Here is a 7535-nt window from a genome sequence, read left to right as displayed (position 1 = left end):
TACTTAACTTATTGATTGAGAAAACCAAGTAGATGTTACAACCCATTCAAAGAAGCCAGGCATGGTGGCTCATTCCTATAATCCCAGCGCTTTGGGAGGCCTAGGCAAGAGCATTGTCTGAGTCCACGGGTTAGAGACCAGCCTGGGCAACTTGGGAGACCTCATCTGTACAATAAATAAAAAAATTAGCCAGGTGTATTGGCATGTGCCTGTAGTTCCAGCTAGTTGGAAGGCTGAGGCGGAAGGATTGCCTGATTGTCAAGGCTGTGGTGACCGGGAGCATGCCACTGCCCTCCAGCCTGGGTGACAGAGTGAGACTCATACTAAAAAATAAAATAAAATAAAATAAAATAAAATAAAAAATAAAAATGATAAGAGGTAGTAAGTGTAAGGCTGGAGGTACCAGAGGGTGGGGTGGGCCTCAACAAGATGGCTCCAACCTGGACTAGGAGAACAATGGGCAGAAGTGAGCCAGCAAAAATGAGTAACCAGAACTAAGACCCCAGCCGCAAAGCCAGCCAGTATTGTTACAGTGATTCTAACAACCCCGTTCAGCCAATTGCCAGCAGACGCAACAGCTGTCCCAACCAATGATTGCTCCAGTGTAGTGGAGACGTCCCTATCTCCAGATCGCCAACCCTATAAACAGAAGCAGATCTTCCTTTCCGTCCCTATTCTGAGCGGGTCTGGGACGCTGGGCCTGCTTGTTTAGGGACCCAGGAACGGAGGTTGCGGCCATGGGAAGCCAGCCTTCTAAAACTAAGGCCCAGACCCCCTTGCGGTGTCTCATATCTAATCTGGCTACTCTGGGGTTGTCCGAGGATATCCGTAAATGGAAGGTGATCTTCCTTTCCTCCCGGGCCTGGCCCCAATATCCTCTGGACAATCAGTCTCACTGGCCCCCCGAGGGAACTTTCGATTTCGGCCTCCTCACCCATCTCAGTAATTATTGTCACCAGACTGGAAAATAGTCCGAGGTCACCTATATCCAGGCCTTTTGGTCATTGCGCTCCCACCCAGTTCTCTGCATCAGATGTTCCTCGGCCCAGTTCCTCCTGGCCAAATCCCCTAATAGGGTCTATCAGCCTCTCCCGGCGTTGGAATCTTCCTTTGCAGATCCTCCGGAGGACCTTGGCCTTCCCCCTCCAGCTCCTACCCCTCCTTCTCCTCCCCTCCCGTCCGCCTCTTCTCAATTGTCTGCTCTTTCCCAACCCCTTCCTTACCCCACCTCCTGTGCCCGGACCTCCTCCACTCAGACCCCTCTGGTGTCTGCTCTTGCCTTACCTCCCATCTTGCCCCTCCTATATCCAACTCTTTCCCCAGCCTGCCATCTCTAATTCCTTTGTCCTCTGCTCCAGTCGTTCCGGGTTCGGTCGGCTCCCCTCCCCCATCCACTTCCGTCCCTACTGCCATGGAGACACTGCCTTCCTCCTCTGGTCCTGTTGATGTCACATCTGACTCCTCTGTTTCCAACTCTGCCCCAGCCACCCACAAGCTGTACCCTCCTCTTCCGTCGTCACCACCATCTTGCCCTCCTCCCACCTCATTCCCTACACTCACCCTGCCGCCATCTTACAATCCTACACCACCCTCTAAATGGACCAGCCCTCCGGTTACCAGGTCCCGGGCCCAGTTACTGGCCCCTCTTCGGGAGGTGGCAGGTGCTGAGGGACTGGTTCGGGTGCATGTTCCCTTCTCCCTGGGGGACCTGTCCCAGATTGAAAAGCGCTTAGGCTCCTACTCTGCCAACCCAACTGCCAACACTAAAGAGTTTCGATACCTCTCTCAGGCATACGAGCTCATGTGGCACGACCTCCACGTAATTTTAACCTCCACCCTCACTCCCAAGGAGCGCGATCACATCACCTCAGCAGCTCAGGACTACGCTGATCAGGTACATAACTCTGATCATTCTTTGCCGGTCGGGGCCACAGCGGTGCCTGCCGAGGACCCACAATGGAACTATCAGGATGGTGCCACAGGTAGAACTAGAAGGGATCAAATGGTCTGCTGCCTTATTGCGGGGATGGAAAAGGCAGCTCAAAAAGCCGTTAACTATGACAAACTGAGGGAAATCACACAGGAGCCGGATGAAAACCCAGCCTCTTTCCTTAATCGTTTAACAGAGGCTCTTACCCTTCACACTCGTTTGGACCCTTCCTCACCGCCAGAGTTCACAGTCTTAGCTACCCACTTTATCACCCAGTCCGCTCCGGACATCCGGCGCAAGCTTAAAAAGGCGGAGGAGGGCCCCTAGACTCCACTCAGAGCCCTGGTAAATATGGCCTTTAAAGTTTATAATGCCTGAGAGGAGGAAGCCAAGGCCATACGGGCCCAAAGGCTAAAACAGAAGGTGGCCCTTTAAACCCAAGCCCTAGTCATTGCCCTGCGGCCTGCACAACAGGGGCCTCAGGGCCCCCATCTCAGGAAACAGTCCGAGACCTGAACGCCTCCAGGACCCTGCTTCAGGTGTGGCCAGGAAGGCCACTGGGCAAAGCAATGCCCCAACCCCAGGCCACTGACTCGACCTTGCCCGGTCTGCAGACAAAGGGACCTTGGAAGTTCGAGTGCCCCCTGGGGGAGGACCATCCCCTGGCGACAGAGTTTCACGGGGGGCCGGCTCCCCCAACGGACCCCTCGCCAGAGCTCCTGGGCCTCCTGGACGGTTGAAGCCGCCTGTACTCGAACAACCCAATCACCCTTGCTGAGCCCAGGGCCACACTATGGGTAGCGGGTAAGTCCATCTCCCTTTTGGTGGACATGGGGGCTACCTATTCTGTTTTACTCTCCTTCCACAGGCCTTTACATCCTTCTCAGGTCTCGGTTGTGGGCATCTCGGGGGTACCCTCCAAGCCTCTAGAGACGGGTCCGGTGTCCTACCTTTTTGAAGGCCGTCCCTTCACCCATTCATTCTTAGTTATCCCATCCTGCCCAGCCCCTTTGCTGGGACGAGACCTTCTGTATAAGCTCGGGGCATCTATTTCCCTCACCTCACACTGAGTTCCCCCAACTCTGCTCCTGGCCCTCGCCTGTGCTGTCTTCTCCCCGGAGCCTTCATCCGATTTCCCCATTTCCCCCGAAAAAGTTAACCCAGTAGTCTGGGACACTTCCACTCCTGTGGTGGCCAATCACCACACCCCAGTCCTCATTCACCTTAAGGATCCCTCTTGCTTCCCTTCCAGGCCTCAATTTCTGATCTCACACACCCATCACAAGGGCCTCCAGCCCATTGTTAACCGGCTGCTCCTCCAGGGTCTTCTGGTTCCTACCAATTCCCCTTGTAATACTCCCATCTTCCCGGTGAAAAAGCCATCTGGTGCTTATCGACTGGTGCAGGATCTGCGGATACAACTCTGCCGTGTTACCACTGCATCCAGTGGTCCCTAACCCATACACTCTCCTGTCTCAGATACCCCCCACTACCACTGATTTCACAGTCTTGGACCTTAAGGATGCCTTCTTCACCAACCCCCTACCTCCAGACTCCCAGCCACTCTTTGCCTTTACTTGGGAGGATCCAGACTCCCACAGGACCCAACAATTAACCTGGACGGTCCTGCCTCAGGGATTCCATGACAGTCCCCACCTTTTCGGCCAGGCGTTGGCCGAGGACCTGTCCTCTTATGACTCTGGGTGTAGCACTCTCCTCCAGTATGTAGATGACCTCCTCCTGTGCAGCCCCTCCAGGGAGGTCTCTCTCCGGGATATGGCATCCCTCCTTAACTTTCTAGCACAGTGGGGATACAGGATCTCCCCTTCCAAAGCTCATCTCTCTACCCCACAAGTCATCTACCTAGGGGTGGCCCTGACCCCCACCTCCAAGACCCTCACAGCGGACTGCACCACCTCCATCAGGGAACTCCTACCCCCCACCTCAGGTGCTGAAATCTTGTCATTCCTTGGGCTGGTGGGCTTCTGTAGGCATTGGGTCCCCAATTTTGCTATACTTGCTAAAACGCTATATGCTGCAGCTAAGGAAACTCCCACCAGCCCCCTTACTTCTCCCTCAGCTATAGCCCGTGCCTTTGAGACCTTGCGAGACATGCTTCTAGCTCCCCGCCCCCCCGCTTATGCTTCCTGACTTCCACAAGTCTTTCCTCCTGTTCACCGAGAAAAGAACGGGGATGGTGACCAGGGTTCTGGCCCAACCAGTGGGACCCTCTCACCGACCGGTCGCCTTCCTGTGCAAACAGTTGGACCCCACCGTCCAGGGATGGCAGCCATGCCTCTGGGCACTGGCAGTGGCGGCTTGTTTAACCAAGGAGGCTCTAAAGCTTACCCTTCAACAGCCAGTTACGGTCTACTCCCCCCACAGACTCCAGGACCTCTTGGGTCATAAGTCATCATCCTTATTAAGCCCTTCTAGGGTCCAGGAGTTCCACCTTTTTTTTTCTTTTTTTTTTGAGTTGAAGTCTCACTCTGTTGCCCAGACTGGAGTGCAATGGCCGCTTCCGGCCACCGCAGCCTCGACCTGCTGGGCTCCGGCGATCCTTCCGCCTCAGCCTTACGAGTAGCCGGAATTACAGGCATGCACTACCATGCCCAGGTGATTTTTTGATTTATTGTAGAGATGAGGTCTCGCTGCCCAGGCGGGTCTCGAACCTGTGGGATCAGGCAATCCATTCACCTCAGCCTCCCAAAGGTGCGGGATTACAGGCTGAGCCACCGAGCCCGGCTGAGTTCCACCTTTTATTCATAGAACACCCCCAAGTGTCTCTTTGCTCATTGCCACCTCTAAATCCAACTACTCTCCTTCCCTCCGCTAGCTCCTCAGTTTTGCCTGAACATTCCTGTGTGGAGCTGGTAGAGGCCCTTAGCCCCCCTTGCACGGGACTCTCTGACCAACCTCTGTCTAACCCTGATCTCACATTCTTCGTAAATGGAAGCTCAACTAGGGGCTGGATGGAGGCCGCAGGGCAGCCTATGCAGTAGTCTCTCCTCCCACTATGGTAAAAGCTGCCTCACTACCATGAGGGACTTCTTCCCAAAAGGCAGAGCTGGTGGCACTCACCTGAGCATTACAGCTGGCAAAGGGCACAGGGCCACTCTATATACCGATTCTAAGTATGCTTTCCTTATCGCTCATAGTCATGCGGCGATCTGGAAAGAAAGGGAGTTCTTAACCACCCGGGGAACTCCGGTGGTCAACGGTAAGGCCATTCAACATTTACTCCAGGCCCTACAAGAACCCAAGGAGGTAGCCATCGTCCACTGTCAAGGCCATCAGACGGGCACAGACCCTGTCATCCAAGGAAACACCCTGGCCAACGCCATGGCCCGCCAGCTTACCTCAACCCAGGATGGCACCCCTGTCCTGTTTCTTTCTCCCTCTCTAACTCCCAGGTACTCGGAGGACGAACAATAGCGACTCCTCAGCCAGGGCGCTGTGGCTGGACAACAGGGGTGGATATACCTCAGAGACAGGATAATCCTTCCCCAGACACAGGCAAAGGAAATCATGGCCACAATCCACCAGTCTTTACACATTGGTCCCGAGGCCATGCACAGGTTTCTTTCCCTGATTTTCTTGCCGCAGGGTCTCTGAGAAACCATCAATCAGGTCCATATGGCCTGTCAAACCTGTGCATATGTTTCCTCTCAAGGGGCCCTCTGGCGCCGGACAGCCACCCACCAGCTGCGAGGGTGTCTCCCTGGACAGGACTGGCAGGTGGACTTCACTCATATGCCAAGACACAAAAAGTACCGATACCTGCTGGTAATGGTAGATACCTTTTCAGGTAGAATCGAGGTCTTTCCCACGAGTCGGGAGACAGCCTCGGTGGTGGCTGAGACCTTGGTGGAGCACATCATCCCCTGCTTCGGCCTCCCGACGTCCACCCAGTCAGACAACGGCCTGGCATTCATTTCCAAAATCACTCAGCTGGTTGCTGAAGCCCTCAACATCATCTGGAAACTTCACATCCCTTACCGCCCTCAGTCCTCAGGTAAGGTGGCCCTCAGTCCTCAGGTAAGGTGGAACGAGCAAAAGGCCTCCTGAAGGACCAACTAACCAAACTTTCCCTGGAGGTAAAACTTTCCTGGCCCGCTCTGCTCCCTGTTGCCCTCACTAGGGTGCGTGCGGCTCCCCGGGGGCCAGTCGGCCTTAGCCCATTTGAACTGATGTATGGTAGGCCTTTTCTCATTAACACCGGCCTTCCTACAACTCCTCCGCCACTAGCCTCCTACCTGCCCTACCTCTCACTCCTCAGACACCTCCTACGAGAGCACGCCGACCAAACCCTGCCCCAGGCCAACTCCACGTCTGACCCGCAGGCAGCTGTCATTCTACAGCCTGGTGATGAGGTTCTCCTTTGAGAGCTCTAACTCTGGGCCCTTCAACCACGCTGGACGGGACCTTACACAGTAGTCCTTACAACTCCTACCACGGCTAAACTGTTAGGGCACCCCTCGTGGTACCACATTTCTCGACTCAAGTGGGCCCCTCCCAACAATGAAGTGTGGAAATCTAATGAGGTGGGACCCCTCCAGTTACGGTTTAGCCGTATTGATGCTAGTAAGCCTAACCGACAACTTTATGATGACATGGGGAATGACTGATTGGACCTGCAACCGATGCGTCTCTGCAGGAAAACCCAAACTCTATCAGCTGGTTCTCCGTACGTGCTATCATCAAAAATTTTTGTGCCAACTAGGAAAACAAAAGGACTGGGCTGCAGTAATGTTAAGAGATTTCCAAGTGGGCTGCCCAGGTAGCAGTGGCACAGTCCGCTGCTGGGAGCAAGATCCCCCACCAAATCCCCAAGGGAAGATACCCTCTTGCCCCACTGAGTGTTCAACCGTCCATTCTTTTGTCCAGGCACCTTGCTACGAGCAAGCCTCGGTCTGCCTCAGACCAACCAAACAACAGGCCTGGACGGGACGGAGCGTGGGACAACGCGCTGGGTATTCTTGTCCTGGGCACTAGGGACAAAAGATCTGCTGGAACCTCAGACCTCCTCTGGGTAAATCAGATGGGGGAAGGGCGCAGGATTATGCAGAATAGCAAAACCCCAAGCGGGTCATGGAAGAACTCATTCAACATTTCAATGGACCGGTGTTGGTGTGCCCCAACCTCCCAAAACTCCAAGGCCCTTATCAGACGAACCCGGAACTCCTTTCTGTCCTTAACAAAACCCATACCCTGCTTAACCTTACTAACCCCGGCTTGGCAAAGGAATGCTGGCTATGCCTCAGGTCCGGCCAGTCCTGGGTCTCACCTGTCACAGGAAATTGGACTCTCCCTACGCCTCCAACCCAATGTCCACCTTCACTACCGCGTTCTGACATCCCACATGACTTGCCCGCGGCCCAGTGTATAACATAACACGGCACCCTGGGGGTTGGATGGGCCCCCCTCCGCCTCTGCTCACGATCACTCGTGGTCTAATCAAATAACACCCTCTGCCCCCCACTTAACGGGACTGCCTTTCTGTGCATCACTATCATCTACCTGGTCTTGCCCTTTACTGGCCGGGGTCCTGCATTCTTGTCATCCTCCTCCCCACTGTTGTAATAGCACCCGGTAACCAAAGCCT

Source organism: Carlito syrichta, unplaced genomic scaffold (assembly GCF_000164805.1).
Source record: "Carlito syrichta isolate Samal-C Ts95f unplaced genomic scaffold, Tarsius_syrichta-2.0.1 Scaffold315817, whole genome shotgun sequence".
NCBI classification, from domain to species: Eukaryota; Metazoa; Chordata; class Mammalia; order Primates; family Tarsiidae; genus Carlito; species Carlito syrichta.
This window is presented reverse-complemented; position numbering follows the sequence as displayed.